The sequence below is a fragment of the Pongo pygmaeus genome, chromosome 5, assembly GCF_028885625.2.
Source record: "Pongo pygmaeus isolate AG05252 chromosome 5, NHGRI_mPonPyg2-v2.0_pri, whole genome shotgun sequence".
NCBI lineage: Eukaryota > Metazoa > Chordata > Mammalia > Primates > Hominidae > Pongo > Pongo pygmaeus.
In genome coordinates, this window is record NC_072378.2 from 96508913 (window position 1) to 96528410 (window position 19498).

General features: G+C 34.4%; 1 protein-coding gene across 2 annotated transcripts in view; it reads right to left on the bottom strand.

Moving 5' to 3' along the window:
• GPR63 (G protein-coupled receptor 63) overlaps positions 1 to 19498 on the bottom strand; it is a 42830-nt gene that overhangs the window by 16902 nt on the left and 6430 nt on the right. The window contains exon 1 of one of the 2 annotated variants that reach the window (XM_054492484.2): positions 15217 to 15240. The exons of the other annotated variant lie outside the window; for it this stretch is intronic. The gene's annotated coding sequence lies outside the window, so the exon portion shown is untranslated. Of the gene's footprint in view, positions 1 to 15216; positions 15241 to 19498 lie in introns of those variants that run through there. 2 annotated transcript variants of the gene reach the window in all.

Below are 19498 nucleotides of genomic sequence, written 5' to 3' on the forward strand. Positions count from 1 at the left end.
GTGGAACCAGAAATAAAGAACCAACCATTTCACTTCAGAACTTTATTTCATTTAAAAAAAAAAAAAAGGCAATCACCTTCATTGGGCAACCTACTTTGCAATTAAAATGAATACTCTATAAATTTAGATCACTATAACAATGTCTATTTTTTTTGTCGTTAATTCTGTTATTCTCTGGTTTATCTGTAAGTAGAGTCAAAGGAAGCTTTGAAAACAAACCAAAAAGGAATATACAATAATCACATAGAGTGAGACAGGGTAGGGAAGAGCTTATTTAAAGTTATTTTTTATATAGGGCACATCATCATGGCATCAAAATTACCTTATTCGCAAGGCATATCTAACCTAAAACCTATATGCAATAAAGCTAAAGGAAAAAATGCTGTGTGTACATTTTAAGTATGAACCACAAGTAGTGTTCTATTTATAATGATGTTCCATTCCTAACATCTTTCTAATTCTAACCACAATATTCACCACAAAAAAAGAATTTTCTCACTAATGTTCAAAGGAACACTTAGTTTTTCCACAGACATTTAAAAAATGAGATTATTAAGCACAAGGATTTATTTGCCTTCCTGTTACTTTTCCCCATAAATACTAAAAAGAAATTAAACTAAATGTCAGGAAGGGCTCTGTTTCAGAGAATATGCTAAATGACTTCTGATGACAATTAAAACTGAAACTCAAGTGGCAGGAAAGGTCAGCATTTAATAGAAGTGCAAATTAATTATAATTGAAAACTTTAAAAATGTATTTTTAAGTGGCTAATAGATTAACCTTTTAGAAACGCAAAAAGCAAAAGTGATAAGTCCTATCGGTGATAGGTTTTGTTCATATTCCCTTTGTCTCCTACTTCTATTTCTTTTTATTTTTTTATTTTATTGATGCATAATATTTTGCCTATTCATGGGGTACATGTGAGCATTTGTTACATGTATAGAATGTGTAATAATCAAGTCGGGGTACCTGGAGTATCCATCATCTAGAGTATTTAACATTTCTATGTGTTGGGAACATTTCAAGTTCTCTCTTCTAATTAGTATGAAATATAAAGAACATTGTTGCGAACTATAGTCACCCTACTCTGCTACTGAACATTAGAACTTCTACCTTCTATCTAACTGTATGTTTGTATCCATTAAACAACCTCTCTTCATCCCCTCTTCCTCTTCTGGTATCTTCCTAGCTCCTGGTATCTATCATTCTATTCTCTACCTCCATGACATAGCTTTTACAGCTCCCACATGAATAAGACGTGGTACTTGTCTTTCTGTTCCTAGCCTATTTAACTTACCATAATGACCTCCAGTTCCATCCATATTGCTGCAAATAACATGCTTTCATTTTTTATGGCTAAATAGCACTCTACTGTGTACATATACATGTTCTTTATCCCTTTGTCTGTTGATGGACATTTAGGTTGATTCCACATCTTTGCTATTGTGAATACTGCTATTATAAACATGCGACCACAGGTATCCTTGGATATACAAATTCCTTTTGCTTTGAATATATACCCAGCACTGAAATTGCTGGATTGTATGGTAGTTCTCCTCTTTGTTTTTAGAGAAAACTCCATACTGACCCAGAGGTCATTCAGGAGCATGTTTAATTTCCATATATTTGTAAAGTTTCCAAAGTTCCTCTTGTTATTGATTTCTACTTTTATTCCACTGTCATCTGCAAAGATACTTGATATGCTTTCAATTCTGTTGAGATTTGTTTTGCATCCCAACACATGGTTTATCCTAGAAAAATGTTCCATGTGCTGATGAGAAGAATGTGTATTCTGTAGCTGTTGGGTGAAAAACCCTGAAAATGTCTGTTAGGTCCAATCCAAGGTTTCTTTGTTAATTTTCTGTCTAGATGATCTAACGCTGAGAATGGGGTGTTGAAGTCCCCTACATAGTCTTTAGTCTCCCCTACAAGTTTGTTTTACTTTTGAGATGTCTTCTATTATTTGATCTTTATCTCTGAGCAGTGGCTATGATTATATATTCTCTGTCTCTGAGGAATTACTATGGTTTATTAACATAAGGGTGAGCCATAAAGATGGCATCATATGAACATCTGCATAAGACTACCTGATACTAAACTGGAGTAAAACAAAACCTTATGTAAAAAGTGGTATATTTGAAATGTAGGATATAAAAAAATTACTATAAAAATGCAACAAAAAAGAAAACAATTGTAGTATTGTTACTTCAAAGCAAAAGAAAAAATATTTTTTGTAAATGACATTTAGTGGTACTCAGAAAATAACCCATACACTTGTTCAATCTCCAACTTTATATCTAATACATACAATATTATATACGTATAAAACCTTAGTAAGTTTTCAAGCAAAGGAGGAAATGTAAATTATAGATGAGGAAGCTGAGCCACAAGGAAACTACATAACTTGCCCAAGGTCACACAGCTGGTAAACAGTAGAGCGAGGATTGGAACTCAGGTAAAATTGCCTCTCGTCTTTGAGCCATCATTACATTAGGGGCGGAAAAAAAGTCTTATCCCAGAAAAAGAAAAAAAATTTCAGATGTGCAATTATTATAGCTACCAATTCTTAAATGTCTACCATGTACCAGACCTTAACATATATTATTGCTAACCCTGACAAATCACCCCAAAGACAGAAGTTATGTTCCCCATTTTCAAGAGAATTAAACCAAGGCTCAGAGGGCAATGTGCTGCCAATCACACAGCTGGTGGGAGAACCGGGATGAGAACCCAGGGCGCCCAGCTCCAAAGTTTCTGCTCTTTCCAAAATGTTTTGCTGCTTCTCACATAACCTACGAAAGAGAACGATACTTTTATTCCACTTAATATAGTAATTTGCAATGTTAAAAATGCTGTCCCTCATCCCTGGTCTAATACCTTGAGGGTTTTTTAGACTAGCCTTCCCTAAAGGCTTCAAGTTTTCTGCAGAACACCATTCCCTGAGGGCCTGAGGCAGCATGAGAGCAAATAATGTGTTTTACAAAATGACCAAAAAAAAATGTAGGGCAGTGACTAAAACAAGGACATTTCTGTGAGTTATATCATACTTTCACAACTAATACAGCCAAAATGTGGATAAGGAAAATTCCATTATCCCTTAACCCCAGACACAATTTTCATACTGCTGACTAAAAATTAAACTGTTTGGATGATTTCTTGAAATCCAAACACTTAAGACTTGGATAAACTATGGGAATGAAGAATGTTTTAGATTTTCTAAATTTTTATGTGCATACTTTAGAACTCTGAAATCAGTTTAAAGTGGTCTAACACTTCAACGCCTTCCAAATGCAACTGGTAAGGCTGACACTCACCATTTATATGAATGCTTCCAGGAGCAAGATAATTTAACTTCATGTGAGGAAGCCAAGACATATAATTCCCCTTTTAAATTTGTGGCGATTTATAAAACAGGTACTTTCCGATATATCACAAAGGAGAATTTGATCTTAAGTTAATGATTTGCATGGATGTGGGAAAGAAGATAACTCAAAATTGGAATGGCTCTGATTCTACTTATAGGAGGTATCTAAAATAGCCAAACTCATAGAAGCAGAGAACAGAATGGTAGTTGCCAGGGACTGGGGAGAGGGAGAAATGGGGAAGTGTTCTTCAATGGTTATAAAGTTTTTTATGCAGGATGAATAAGTTCTAATAATCTTCTGTACAACACAGTACCTATATTAACAACAGAGTATTGTGTACTTTAATATACATTAAGAGGACAGATCTGATATTGTGTTCTTACAAGAACACACACATACAAAACAACATGAGGAAAATTTTGGAGGTGATGAATATGTTCAGTGCCTTGGCTGTGGTGAAGATATCGCAGGTGTACACGTATGTCCAAACTCTTCAGGATGTATATGTTAAATGTGTACAATTTTTTGTATATCATATACATCAACAGAGCTAAAAAATGAGATGCCTCATGAACTTAGACTTGAGGCGATGCTCCTAAATGAAATTATATAAATCAATAACTAGACAAACTTTCATACAGATAAATCACTGAACACAGCGTAACATAAGAAAACATTCCTCAAGGGTTTCCTGCTCTTCTCTCTACATTATTTTTGAAATGCAATCCGCTTCATGTTAATGTGACCTGTACCACATACCAGATACCAAGACAGAATACAAAAGAAAAGGGGACACAACCCTTGCCTTCAAAAATATTAAAACATTATAAAGATTAATGAAAAAACTAATTATTCTGGTCTATTAATATAATATCTTCAAATGCATGGATTTTTATTTGTTAATACAGGCAATATTACACATTAAAAATTCTTAAAAATCAATGAATAATAATGTATATTAGCAAGTAAATCATAAATAGAAGACGCAAAAAAACAACCATTGTTTGAAACAGTGTTCAGTCTCACTCAAGTAAAAATGAGAATTCAAACATAATGGAATGTTAATTTTGTGCCTAGCTTTTCAAACGTTTAAACAAGATGAAAATAATTCTAGCAAGTTGATACTCCACCAATGGGAATGTAAGCTTATAGCAATTCAGGAAGCTATTTCAACAGCCTTAAAAACATTGCTAGAGACTTCCGCTTCTAGCAAATAAAGTCAAGCCTGTAACAGACCAACACTCCCACCAAAAACAACCAAAAAAGCTGGATAACATTTTTAAATCTCTCTGAAGACATCTGAGAGCCACCAAAGCAGGGAGAACCTGACAGGCTACTATCTGAGAGAAATGAAGTATAGAAAAGTGAGGCGCTCTGCAATTCGGGTTATTTTTCACCTGAAGGCATGAGCTAATTCTGAAATGCTAGCTCAGATGTTTTCTCAAGGCAGCTGAGAAACCGAGAGCCTGCAAAGTGGCAGCTGAAAGGATTAAAAGCTGCTGAAAAGCTTGAAAGTCTGGTAAAAGAGGCAGCTGAAATGCTAGGAAGCTAAGCAGAGCACAGTCTCAGTGGGCTGGAAGCTGGCGTTCTGGGTTCATGGAAAGGTTGGGGGAAACAACATCTGAAAGATGTCACTCTTGGAATAGGCATGAAGAAAAAAATTGAATAGCCCTCATAACAACCAAAGATCAGCCTATAATTAGCTCAAGTTTAAGTTTCTTAATATTTATTAAGTTTCCAAATCAAATAGATTTTTAAGGCACAAACAGGATGTCAAAAGCACTGGCTATAAAGAGTGATAAATTCACCAAAAGGTGAAATTATAAGAACAGAAAGGCAAGCCAAAAGGCAGAAGACATTTGCAATCACTAATGACAAAGGACTCATCCTTTGAATATATATATTTAAATGCCAACAAATTTATAAGAAAAAGATAAACAACCCAGGCTGAAAGACAGGCAAAGGATTTGAACAAAAACTTCACAAACATATCCAAACGGCCAAAACAACACAAAACAAAATCCACAACATATGTAAACACGTTCTTCCTCACGACTCATCAGGGAGATGCAAATAACAATCACAATAAAATAAAAATCCAACAGAATGACTAATGTTGAAAAAAAAATATATATATATATATATAAAAATATAATATACCAAATACTGACCAGGATGTGGTGCAAATGAAACTTTCATTCATTGGGAGTGGAAATGGGTAACTAGATCACAGTATACTGTCTACGGTAAATTTGTAGTTATGCCTGCTGTTACCCAGTAATCCCACTCCTGAGTAATGAACAGAAATACTTAGATTTGTACACGAAAAGTCAAATACAAGTATATTCCTAGAAGCATTATTTGAAATATTAGAACAGCAAAAATGTCCATAAATAGAACTGATAAATCAATGTCATTATATTCATATAATCAAATACTACACAGCCATGAAAATGGGCAAAACTACTATAACGCAACACATGGATGAATCTCACAAATACAACATTGAACAAAAGACAGACACAAATATGTATATACAATATTATTCAATTTATATAAAATTCAAACACAGGCAAAATTCATCTATGTTAGTAGTTTATTGGTTACCTTTGGGGAAGAGTAGGAGTTATGACTGGGAAAGGGTTTCTGGGAGGTTCATATATTCATTTTTTTTCAAATGTCACTGAACTGTGCCCTTACGATTGGTGCATCTTTCTGCTTGTTATGTAAAACTTCAAAAAGTTTATGAAAAATATTAAAACTTTCTAGAAATTTTACTTCTCAGGATCCATACTTAAGAAATAATTTTATACTACCCAAAGCAATCTATAGATTCACAGCAATCTCTCAAAATGCCAATGACATTCTTCATAGAAATATTTTTTAAAATGCTAAAATTTCTATGGAGCCACAGAAGATCCCTTATAGCCAGAGTAATCCTGAGCAAAAAGTTAAAAAAATTTCATGGCCGGGCGTGGTGGCTCAGGCCTGTAATCCCAGCACTTTAGGAGGCCAAGGCGGGTGGATCACCTGAGGTCAGGAGTTCGAGACCAGCCTGGCCAACATGGTGAAAACTCGTCTCTATTAAAAATACAAAAATTAGCCAAGTGTGGTAGTTCATGTCTGTAATCCCAGCTACTTGGGAGGCTGAGACAAGAGAATCGCCTGAACCCAGGAGGCAGATGTTGCAGTGAGCCAAGATCGCACCACTGTACTCCAGCCTGGACAACAAAACTCCCACTCAAAAAAAAAAAAATTTCATGTACATCATAGTAAGAAATTCGAAGCAATCCTAAGGTTTACATTTAAAAAACAGATAGAATTATGTGATTTATAAAATAGAATGCTGTACAGCAACTAAAACTGTTTTTGAAGAGTATTTAATGACACGTGAAAATATTATGCTAGCATATTGAGTGAAGAAACCCTGTATACATAATATGTTCCCACTACGTTTTGAAATTTTTTTCAAAGAATAAGAAGAGAACATATCAAAATATTAACATACATCAGGGTGAACACGCAACCCAAGAATGGGAGAAAATTTTTGCAATCTACCCATCTGACAAAAGTCTAATATCCAGAATCTACAAGGAACTTAAATTTACAAGAAGAAAACAAACATCAAAAAGTGGGTAAAGGATGTGAACAGACACTTGTCAAAAGAAGACATTTATGCAGCCAACAAACATAAGAAAAAAAGCTCATTATCACTGGTGATTAGAGAAATGCAAATCAAAACCACAAGATACCATCTCACACCAGTTAGAATGGCGATCATTAAAAAGTCAGGAAACAACAGATGGATGCTGGAGAGGTTGTGGAGAAATAGGAACGCTTTTACAGTTGGTGGGAGTGTAAATTAGTTCAACCATTGTGGAAGACAATGTGGTGATTCCTCAAGGATCTAGAACCAGAAATACCATTTGACCCAGCAATCCCATTACTGGGTATATACCCAAAGGATTATAAATTATTCTACTATAAAGACACATGTACACGTATGTTTACTGCAGCACTATTTACAATAGCAAAGACTTGGAACCAAACCAAATGCCCATCAATGATAGACTAGATAAAGAAAATGTGGTATATATGCACCATGGAATACTATGCAGCCATAAAAATGAATGAGTTTATGTTCTTTGCAGGGACATGAAAGAAGCTGGAAACCATCATTCTCAGCAAACTAACGGGAACAGAAAACCGAACACCACATGTTCTCACTCTTAAGCGGGAGTTGAACAATGAGAACACATGGAGACAGGGAGGGGAACATCACACACTGGGGCCTGTCGGGGTGCGCGGGGACAGGGGAGGGAGAGCTTTAGGACAAATACCTAATGCATGCGGGGCTTAAAACCTAAATGAGGGGTTGATAGGTGCAGCAAACCACCATGGTACATGTATATCCATGTAATAAACCTGCATGTTCTGCACATGTATCCCAGAACTTAAAGTAAAATAAAATAAAAAGAAAGAAAAAGAAAAACCCAAATAATTGCCAAAAAAAAAAAAAAAACGGGTAGATCACGAGGTCAGGGATGGCTGGCTAACATGGTGAAACCCTTCTCTACTAAAAATACAAAAACAAAATTAGCTAGGCGTGGTGGTGGGTGCCTGTAGTCCCAGCTGCTCTAGAGGCGGAGGAGGGAGAATGGCGTGAACCCAGGAGGCGGAGCTTGCAGTGAGCCGATATCGCTCACTGCACTCCAGCCTGGGCGACACAGCGAGACTCCGTCTCAAAAAAAACAAACAAACAAACAACACAAAAAAAATATTTCTGACCAGTAGGACAGTCTGTGGTACATTTTTCTCCAGCTTTTCTTTCCCTTATTTTCCAAATATTGTAAAATGAGTAGTTTTCTTATAGTCAGAAAATAAAATCTTCTTGAACGTTTCATATATTATAAATATGTTAATATTTGCTTTCAATGATCATAAAACATATTCCTTAAAAAAAAACTCTGTTCCTTAGGAAATACATTAAGACAGCAAAATAAGCATTCTCCTGCCTATCTCATCATGCCTGTTGTCCATGGGTAAAACGAAATAAGGTATTTAGACATTTAGAAACTAGTGACAGGAGGAAACTACTCAAATGTCAATTGTCAGGTAAGTGTTACTGTTATTATGCAAGAAATGTATTCTCATCGGTAAAGGGCACATGTTTCTTATGAAAATAGGATTTTGTTATCCCCTAAAGAATAAAATTTAAATATGGTGCTTTACCTAGTCACTACTTTTAAGTGTACCCCATATTTCCTGCAATTACTTACCTAGTAATCTAAAAAAAGTCTTTATCTTTTCATATTAATCTCTAGGTCACCTTTCTGGTTTCCACAAATATTCCCTCAGAATCAGTGTAATTTTTTTAAAAAAAGCAAAACGAACCAAAAAAGCATGCTTGTTACTTTCATGCTATTCCACTAGAATTTTTTTTTTCATCCAGCTTTAGCATTGAACTGAATTTCTGGGTAGAGCTCAGCATGCCACTCACTTTTTTAACCTGTTCCCTTAGCAACTCTGTACTCATCTGACCCCATATGCCTATCTTCACGATTAGACATTTAATTTTTCCTTAATCTAGCACAAATTTCCAAGGACTTAGAATTAGTTTATCTAATCAAAATGAAATGTTTATGCCATCATACTGGTGGTATTTCTTCTAAAAATGCTGGTACTCTCTTCACTGCCTCTCACTACAAATGATTTTGGCGTGTTCTTTGGAGGGAATAAAAAGTCAGTCGGGGAAAAAGTAGTCTTTCTATTGAGCACTTCCACATTCTTCCTCCAGAAGCTCATTGTGCCCACCTTGGCAGTGGTCAGAGTGCCTGGTTGCTATTTACAAACTGTGTGTCACTGGGTAGGTTACTGAACCTCAGGTTTTTCATCAGAAAAATGGAGATGATCATAGTGCAGTTTAGCTCATGACGCTATAGCAAGGATTAAGCGAGATAGCAAATGTTAAGTATTGACACATAGTGCTCAATAAATATGCACTAGCAGTTTCACTTAAGTCAGAAAAGAAAATCACATCCTCTACAACACCAACCTTTCAGTGACATTTAGGATTCTACTCCTTCATCCTTGCAAATGACTATTTTTCCATACTTCACCTCAAACTGAGTTTAAACCTCTTTCTCACTTCAAGATTCTGCGCTGTGATTTTAATCAGATGCCTTCGTTTCTCTTCCTCTAACATACCCTTTTATTTCAGAAAAGTGACTTTCAAATATCTCTTTTCAGAACAAAAAAACGTACGGCTTCTTTTGTCTTTTCACTACTTTAAACAGTGGCAGAATTCTATATATTTCTTACTCAACTTTCTAGGAATAGTCTACTACAACTATGCCCAGATTATTCCTCTATCCCCAGATGCAACTGCAGTCTGGCTTACCTGTTTTTCATAATAACACTTTTTGTTGCTGACTGTGATTATCCCTGAGAGCTCCAGCCTGTGATTATCCCTGACAGCTCCAGCCAAGTCAATTCAACCAATAGGTCTCAGGCAACAATCATGTACCAAGACCATATATGACATGATGTCTACTAAAAACAAGTGAAAGACACATATACATATACCATGGTCTCCTCTTTCTTCCCACACCAGACAACATGACCATCTGAGACAGTTCAAGCATAATCTCTTGGCATAACAGACACATCTGGTAGACTCCCTACCCTACCACCCTACCTCTCCCCCATCAACCAGGTACCTCGTTTCCAAGGGTATAATAGAAATTTCATAGAACGTAGAATCAGAAGACCTTCACAACATCATCAGATACCTCAAATAACTTCATGATTGTATATACAACAGTCAACCATACACACACACTTAAAAAAAAAAAATCAAAGGATGGATCTTCAGTCCTTTGGTCCTGCACTATGTAAATGTAATGCATTACCATAGCAAATTCCAATAATGAACACAAAGAAAAATATAGAATTATGAAATTTTTTCATGAGTGGGAAACCAGAAAATAACACAAGGGAAACATCACTGAAATAAAGATCATTCTGCTCTAACATACACCATTTCAAAATAGGTTTGGTGAAGAGCAATGTTGACTCACCCTCAAAAAAAAACGGCAAATCTGTTTTGACCTTGATTCACTGCTATGATCAAAATAATTATGGTTAACTTGGGAAGGTTCTGAAAAAAAGGTTCTAAAGGTCATACTAAAAATACTTAGAATTTAAAAATCTATGAAATAAGACTTCAGTTTTAGTATTCAAAGTGGCCACCAGATAAAGACAAAAGAAATGTTGACAGCGTCATCATGCGCCAACTGAAATTACCTTCACTTGCCATCTTTCCCTGATACTCAGTCTTCCACCACGCTATCCATGTATACTATATAAATCTTTGGCATATACTTTTCAACTTGACTTACACACTTCTTTAAATACATTTCCATCCTTCCCTTAACAAACAGTTGCTAAGCACCTGCTCTAAGCCAGCTTCTGACTAAGCACTGCTTACAATGGGAAACAAACTGGATATATCTCCTGATCTTATGTAACTTACAAGTTTATCAGGGAGACTCACACTAAATACATGGTAACTACTGGGTTATGCCATGATGTATGTTCTGTGAAGAAAAACTCAGGATGCTACAAGAGTGAAAAACAGTGAAAACATAATTCCTCATTTACAGTCATGTACTGTTTAATGACATTTTAGCTAAGGGCAGACCACTATATGACAGTGGTTTCATAAGATTATAATGGAGCTGAAAAATTCCTTTCATAAGATTATAATGGAGCTGAAAAATTCCTTTCATAAGATTATAATGGAGCTGAAAAATTCCTATCACCTAGTGACATCGTAGCCATCATAGCTTTGTAGTATGACACAACATTCATGTGTTTGTAGTGATGCTGGCATAAATGAACCTTCCCTTCTGTGCTGCCAGTTGTATAAAAGTCTAGCACATACAGCACATAATACTGAACAAACATAATAAAGGATGTTACTGCTTTATGTATTTACTACTCTATATTTTTTATTGTTATTTTAGAGTACTACTTTTTAAGATTTCTAAAAGTTAGCATAAAACAGCCTCAAGCACATCCTTCAGGAAGTATTCCAGAAGAAGGCATTGTTATCACAGGAGATGACGGCTTCGTGTGTTATTGCCCCTGAAGACCTTCCGGTGGGACAAGCTATAGAAGTGGAAGACAGTCATATTGGCCCTGTGTAGGCCTAAGTTATTGTGTGTGTTTGTGTCTTAGTTAACAAAAAAGCTTAAAAGTTAACAAAAAAAATTTTAACAGAAAAAGGCATATAGAATAAAGATATAATGAAAATATTTGTATACAAATGTACAATGCATTCATGTTTTAAGATGTTATTACAAAAAATGAAAAAGTTTTAAGAAATTTAAAAGTGTATAAAGTAAAAAATTTACAGTAATGTATTATTGAAGAAATTTTTAAAATAAATTTAGTGTCACCTAGGTATATTGTGTTTATAAAGTCTACAGTGGTGTACGTTAATATCCCAGACTTTCACATTCATTTACCACTCACTCACTGACGGAGTAACCTTCCATCCTGCAAGCTCCATTCATGGTAAGTACTCTATATGGGGTACCATTTTTTTCTCTTTTACACCATATTTTTACTGTACCTATGTTTAGATATATAAATGCTTACAGTTGTGCTACAATTGCCTACAGTATTCAATACAGTAACATGCTGTACAGGTTTGTAGCCCAGAGGCAATAGCCTACACCATAATATAGCCTAGGTGTAGAGCAGGCTATACCATCTAGGCTCGTGTAAGTGCACACTATGACGTTAACACAATGAAGAAACTGCCTCATGACTCATTTCTCAGAAAATTTATGTGTCCATATTTTCTTATAACACTCTCTAAATCTCATGCTCTATAATAGTATGGTATTATCCACTAAGATGAATCTCTAAGTAGTAGGCTAAAGACTAGTGTATTTTAGTTTTGAAGTTATAGTTTATTTGTTATAGTTTGGTAGGCAAAGAGTGGGAAAGAATAGGTCCTGGGGAATAAGAGCAGAAAGAAAATAAATAAAGACCAAAAACAGATGTCTTTCACTGTAAGAATAGATAAATTTTTACAATATGCATGTGGTCCTGAAAAAAAGTCTTCTAAAATCAAATTGCTGGCAAACCATTTTAAATTCAAGAATATTTAATGTTTCTTGAAACCTCACTAGCTGAAAGACTCTACTGAATCCTGTTATAAAGCAGAATTCATCTAAAGAAAATCTAACTCCTCTAAAACAATCCCATTTCTATTATTTCTAAATTTTAATATTCAGTCAAGTTTCCTGTGCAACCAACAATTGGAAAGGACTACTCCAAGTAAAAGGGCTACATAATTATCATTCTAAATTCAAAGTACTGCATGTCACCGACCAACATAAACCCTGCTCACTCCCCACCAAAAATATGCCTTAGCAAAAAAAAAAAAGTATTAAAGAAAATCTGCACTATTCATTTTGAACTTTTAAAAATGAAAAAAAAATCAAAATGATAAAATGGCTGTGTTCCTAACACCAAAGAACAATTTATCATCATGCACCACAGTCACAAGGGAGAAAGGGTCCAGTGGGAGGTTGTGGTGTTTGGTTTTTACTGGGTGTCCCACTGATAGTGTTGCAAGTTATTGTCCCCACATAGTAAGACATCTGCCACTAGTCTTCTAGTCCTCTGCTCAAAGATTAAAGCATCGGTAAAAGCTTTGCAAGATTACAAAGAGCTGATGCAACTGATATTAAGACTGGTAAGACCAAAGGCCCATAGGAAATTCAATGGCTCAGCATTAACTGTGCACACAATAGTCAGAAACACAATTCCTGGATTTTCTCTCAAACCAAAGGTGCAGAAAGAAAAGTATGAAATATTGTTTATAAATATCACTGCTTACACTTACGTAAAGTTTTTCCATTTGTATTACACCTCACTCATGCTCACTCCTCATTTTATTTCTTCTAGCAAATAGGGCCCGTGAGAGATTGACTAACACCAGAAAGTGATATGTATATGTGTACGTATGTGTATACTCAATATATATTCAATTAGGGCAAGAACCACTGCAACAATGTGGCCCAAATGCTAAGTTTGTATAATAGGTAATGAAACAAATGTGAAAATTCTTATATGCAGAATATTTATTACACTGGAATTGAGCAGGAAAAAAATCAGACTTGAACATAGGGTCTGGGAGAAACAACATTCAGTGAAATGATCAACTCTCAAGTTTGTATAAGATAAAAAAGAAAATTCTCCCTCCTACAAGGGCCACAAACTAAATGGATTCTTTATAAAATGTGGCTTTTGATATGAGTGTCTTCTATCTACTAAAAAAAAAATAGCTACTAGAGGGACTGTTTTCAGGAACTTTATTCCAACCTAGAATCTAGATATGAGCAAAGATCTTACCAAAGTGAGATTTTTTTATGTATGCATCAAAGATTATTTCCATTTTGGTGCCTGTTTACTCAAGGTGAGGAAAAGTAAAAGGACAAAAAGGCTTTAAAACTGAAAATGTAAAAAGAGCACAGAAAATAGTAAAAGCTTAATTTTATGACATGGAAGCTTAATTTTATTCCATCATCACCTGATGAATGGAATCATTCCCCAAAGATAATCAAGCTAATTACCTTAGTCTTTTTTTTTATTTATTCAGCTTCATTTACTACTATACCTGCTTTTATTGTTAACCTGCAGCAACTGAGTATTGAGAGATATAATGCTGAAGTTCTTCAACTCTTTCTAGTAACTAACTGTTCATCACAACCAAGGCTGCATCCACATCACCATATCATGTAGGATTAAAAGTAAAAATTTGAGGATGTTATAAAAACTAAAATATAAAAAATAAAAAGAATAAAAACAAACATTTCTTTAAAATGTTTAGCAAGATGTACCATTTCAAATAAGCATAAAATAACTATTCATTTTTAAAAGTGAAGTACCCAGAAGAACCCTGCAGTCTGCCATCTTTAACTTGCTTTTGAGACTATAAATAAGGAATCTGTGAATTATGGGTGGCTTTTTAACTTTACCTGCTACCATTTTGAAGGCAAAGCCTAGATATATGAAGGAACAGAAAACTAAATGTGACTGGCAGTGTCTTTCCAGCTGGAAGATGAAACCAAACTTAAAACAAGGAGCTGATAGTAACTTTCTAAAAAACAAAATACAAAACTAAATACTAAATGACTGTAAACAAAATGAAGTATGAGACTGAAGAACAGAAAGTGCTGACAACAACATCATATACAGAAATTTCTAATTTCTTAACAGAGAAAAATGTCAAATTAAAAATTAAAATTAAAAAGAGAAAGGTATTTTGCTATCATATTGTAATACATTAATGTCTGCTTCTTCTTTTCAAAAGCAAACACTCTACAGTAAGATTAGTTAAGGTCTGCTTATTAACGTGAATAACGAACATATTCTATTTTATACATGTTTATGATCCCAGAAATAAAATAGTGTCTTTAGTATAGTCAAATTAAAAGCATTTGAGTTGCCATTACAGAATTAGAATATTTGTCAGAAGACCTCAATGGCAACCAGGGACTTCACGGGGCCAATATTTGCTAGGGTAAAAGTGAACAAAAAATAAACTCTACCATGTCAAAAGAAACGGAAATAAAAATTATATTTTATTGCATGAAGAAAATACACCATGGAAAAAAGAAAATAATCTCTCCCAAAAGATCTGTAACCACAAGGTATATTTTAATAAATAAAGCATCATCAAACAGAAATCTGATTTAAAATATGCCGAAGTCAGTATACCACCCAAGCTAGTAGGCAACAGCAAATATATTTCCCATCTGGAGGAACTCACCTTCATCATAGGCCTGAAATAATTACCACAAAGTTCCAAGGCAAGTGAACACAGTCTAAAAAAAAAAAAAAAAAAAACCACAAAAACCTCAAAATAAAGCAACATGAGTGATTAAGAGCAAGGGGAAAAAAAGACAAACTCACAAAATACTTCAGTTATAAAAATTATTAGACAAAGAATATAAAAATAATAAATGGTTAGAATTATGACCAGAAGACAAGCAGATTTGAAAATAAAGTTCTATATATGAAAAATATAACTGATATTAAAAACTAAATGGACAAAGTGGCGTATTAGACATAGTTGAAGTGAATAAACTGCAAGTTAGAACATAAGAAATTTTTCCAAATACAATCAAGCGAAAACAATGAAAGATAAGAGATAAAAGAGATGAACTAAGGAAGAAAAACATAGAAAGTCTACCAGACATGGAATTGGAGTTCCAGAAGATCATAAAATTAATGAGAAAATATTCAAAAGGATTGTAAATAGAAGTTTCCAGAATTCCTGAAAAATGCTAGTCCTCAAGGCAGCCTATCTAATGCCAAATAAGAGATGTTAAAATTCATACCCAAAAACATCAGATCAAAAATTCAGAATAGACAGAGATAATATCTTTAAGGAGAAAGAGAGTATCTTCAAAAGATCTTAGAAGGAACCAGAGTTTGGAAAGATAGATTCCCTGACAAAGAAAAAAATGAGCTTGACTGTTTAATTCTCAATGATAATAATAAAATTCAGAAAACAATGAAATGATATTTTTGATACTTCCTTTCAGCAAATTAAATTAAATTAAAAGGACTGTCACAAACAAAAATCTCTCTCTCTCTCTCCCTCTCCTTCTCTCTTTCACACATACACACACTCACTCAGTAAAGGAAAATTAAAGGATGTATGTCAGGCAAAAGAGAAATGATCCCAGATAGAAGGTCTGATAGACAAGAAGAAACTGGGTGGAAAGATATTAATGAATAAAGGACTAAATATAACAGACACTGTATGAAGCAATAAAAGTAATTTCTAACTTGAGAGAGAAAAAACAGGCTAGAACTAAAATACTCAACAACAATGACATGCAAGTTGGAGGAAGGTATCATAAGAGTTAAACAATTCCTAAGAAATAAAATGCCACAGACTGGGTGGCTTGAACAATAGAAATTTATTTTCTCACAGGTCTGGGGGCCAGAAGTCCAAGATCAAGGTACTATCGGGATGCATTTCCGGTGAGGCCTCTCTTCCTGGTTTGTAGACACGTATGATCTTACATGGCCTTCCCTCTGTGTATGCAGAGGGAGAGAGATCTCTGTATCTCCACAGAGATCTTATTGGATCAGGGCCCTACCCTTATAGTCTCATTTAATCTTCATTACCTCCTTATAGACCCTATCTCCAAATATAGTCATATTGGGGATTAGGGCTTCAGCATATGAATTTTGGGGGATACAATTCAATTCCATAATAGAAGGCAAAGATATTAACTTTAGATAAAGATGAGTATATATTAAAATTGTCTGGGTAACCACTAAAATAACAGATGTAGAACTTATAGCTAATCTCCTGACCCCCCAAATAAAAATAGTAAAAAAAAAAAGTTAGGGGCAGAGGGTCAGTCTATCCAAAAGAAGGCAAGAAAGGAAAGAAGACAAAGAAAAAGCAGAATAGAAAATACATAATAATATGATAAATAAATCCAAGTCAGTCTTCATTCTAAAGAGACTAAACTCTCCAGTTAAAAGCAAAGATCCAGCTATATGCTATTTACAAGAGACACAACTAAAATCATAAGGATATAGAACCAACTTTAAAGCCAACAAGTAGGGAAAGGTGTGTCAAGCCCATCATAATCTATAGGGGACCCTTTATCATTGTATTACTATCAAAGAAAAAGAGACTTTAATTCAAACAATACTATTAGAGATACAGAAGGTATGATATATGACAAAAGGGTTAATTTCCCACAAAAATATTTAAAAATCTAAACTTGTATGCATCTAATAATAAACCTCAAAAACATATAAAGTAAAAGGTGAATTAACCAGATGAAAATAATAAATCCATAATTATAATCTCTCAGTAATTAAATGATCAAGTAGATAAAAACATCAAGAAGGATAAAGATTTAAATAGCACATTTAAAATTTTCATCTTATAGATACACATGAAACTGCATCCAGTAGCTAGAGAATACACATCATTTTAAAGCTACACATGGAACACTTATTTGTAGCAAACACCTGCCATTGTCCATGGAGCTAACCTTAACAAGCATCAAAGAACTGGTAAGATACAAACCACATCCTCTGACCATGTCACAAATAGTTTAGAGATCACCTACAACCACAACAAAATATGCTTAGAAATTAGGAAACATGATTCTCATTAACTCATGGATCAAAGAAATCATAGAAAATACTTAGGACAGGCACGGTGGCTGATGCCTGGAATCCCCACACTTTGAGAAGCTAAAATGGGAAGATGGCTTGAGCCCATGAGTTCAAGACCAGCCTGGACAACATAGCGAGACTTCATCTCTACAAAAAATAAAAATAAAAAAAATTAGACAGGCATAGTGGCATGCACCTGTAGTCCCAGTTATTCAGGGGGCTGAGGTGAGGGGATCATTTAAGCCCAGGAGGTCAAGGCTACAGTGAGCCATGATCACGCCACTGCACTCCAGCCAGGACAAAGGAATGAGAATCTGTCTTAAAAACAAAGAAAATACTGTATGAAAACATAAAAAATTAGATAAGTAGCTAAAGTGATGATTCAAGGGAGATTTATACTCTGAACAAAGCAAGACTCACAACTGAGCTAAGCACTCAACCTAAAAAATTAGAATAAAGGTAGGAATAAACCTAAAAACATTGAAAAAAAGAGTAAAAATGAACATGTTAGAAACAAATATATAAATATTTTCAAAGAAGCAACTTTTGGCTTTGCTGATCATCTCTACTATATATTATATACAATAAATTAACAAAAAACAAATTACAGCTACAAACAACACTGATGAACCTAAAAAATATAAAAGTGAGCAAATGAAGCAAGCATAAAAGTATAAATATTTACAGTAGTAAAGTTCCCTTTATGTAATAAAAGGCCAAAAATAACCACACAAAGAGGGTTGATAAAGCAAGAGTTGCCTTCATGTGAGGAATGAGTAGACAGAGGAATTCTAGGTGTATTTCTTAACTTTAGTAGTAAGTCCATGAGTATTCAATTTTTTAAACTTAAAGGTATGTTTTATGCAATTTTAAATGTACAATGTACATTTAAATAACATGGCAAAATAACATGGCAAAATCAGTTTCTAAAGGATATTCTGAACTTTCCTATAAACAGTGAACATCCACAGACCTCATGAAAAAAAATTTACCTGTTTAACCTATCCATGCTTGTTACATTCCACACTGAAAATATAGTTCCTGTTATTTGAGATAGTAAAAAAGAAAATGATACTTACCTAAACAAAAAAACGTATTTAGCACTTATCCAAGTGCTAAAACAGAGGTAAGTACCAGGTATTAAGGGAGCAGATAACCTAAGCCTGACTTAGAGAAAGGAGGAAAGGAAACTATTCCACAGTGAAGAAAACAATGTCTGGAAAACAGTAACTGTCCCAGAAAGCATGTTTGGGAGTACATGTGTGTTTACCTTCTACATCCAGAATCAAATTCTAAAAATGAAAAATGCAAATATAACTGCATTCATTTGGAACACGTTTAATAGCTAAAGATAATTTTAGTTTCAAAAATAAAAGGGAGAATTTCTCTCTAAATTTAGCCATCAGTGTTTAAGTTTCTACCTTTTCCTGACTTTTGCTCATTTTATAGCTCTAGTTTTGTTACTAGAAGTGACCACATGCTTCTGTAGTAGCCAGAGTGATACTCAACTGATTTCAAAAGGTAATTTCTGGCTAAGATGAAGTTTCATATTACTGACAGAAAGAAAGAAAGATACAAATATATAGATAAAATATAGATGTAAACAAACACATGCGCATACACATACACACATAGCTCAAGGCTAAATTTTGTAAATTTAAACCTTCCAAATGTATTTTAAATGTTAAGAGTCGAGGAGTTGGCAGCAAAGTGCAGCAAACAGAATATTTTTACATCTTAGAGAGCACTATACAGGAAATGACATTCATTCACTCTATTATTCCACAATTATGTATCAATATGTGTGGGCAAGAGGGCAGACGGCAATACAGTAAACTGAAATTGAAAAAGGGATAGCATTCTCATGGCACACTCAACTACTCTACCTGTTTAGCTGG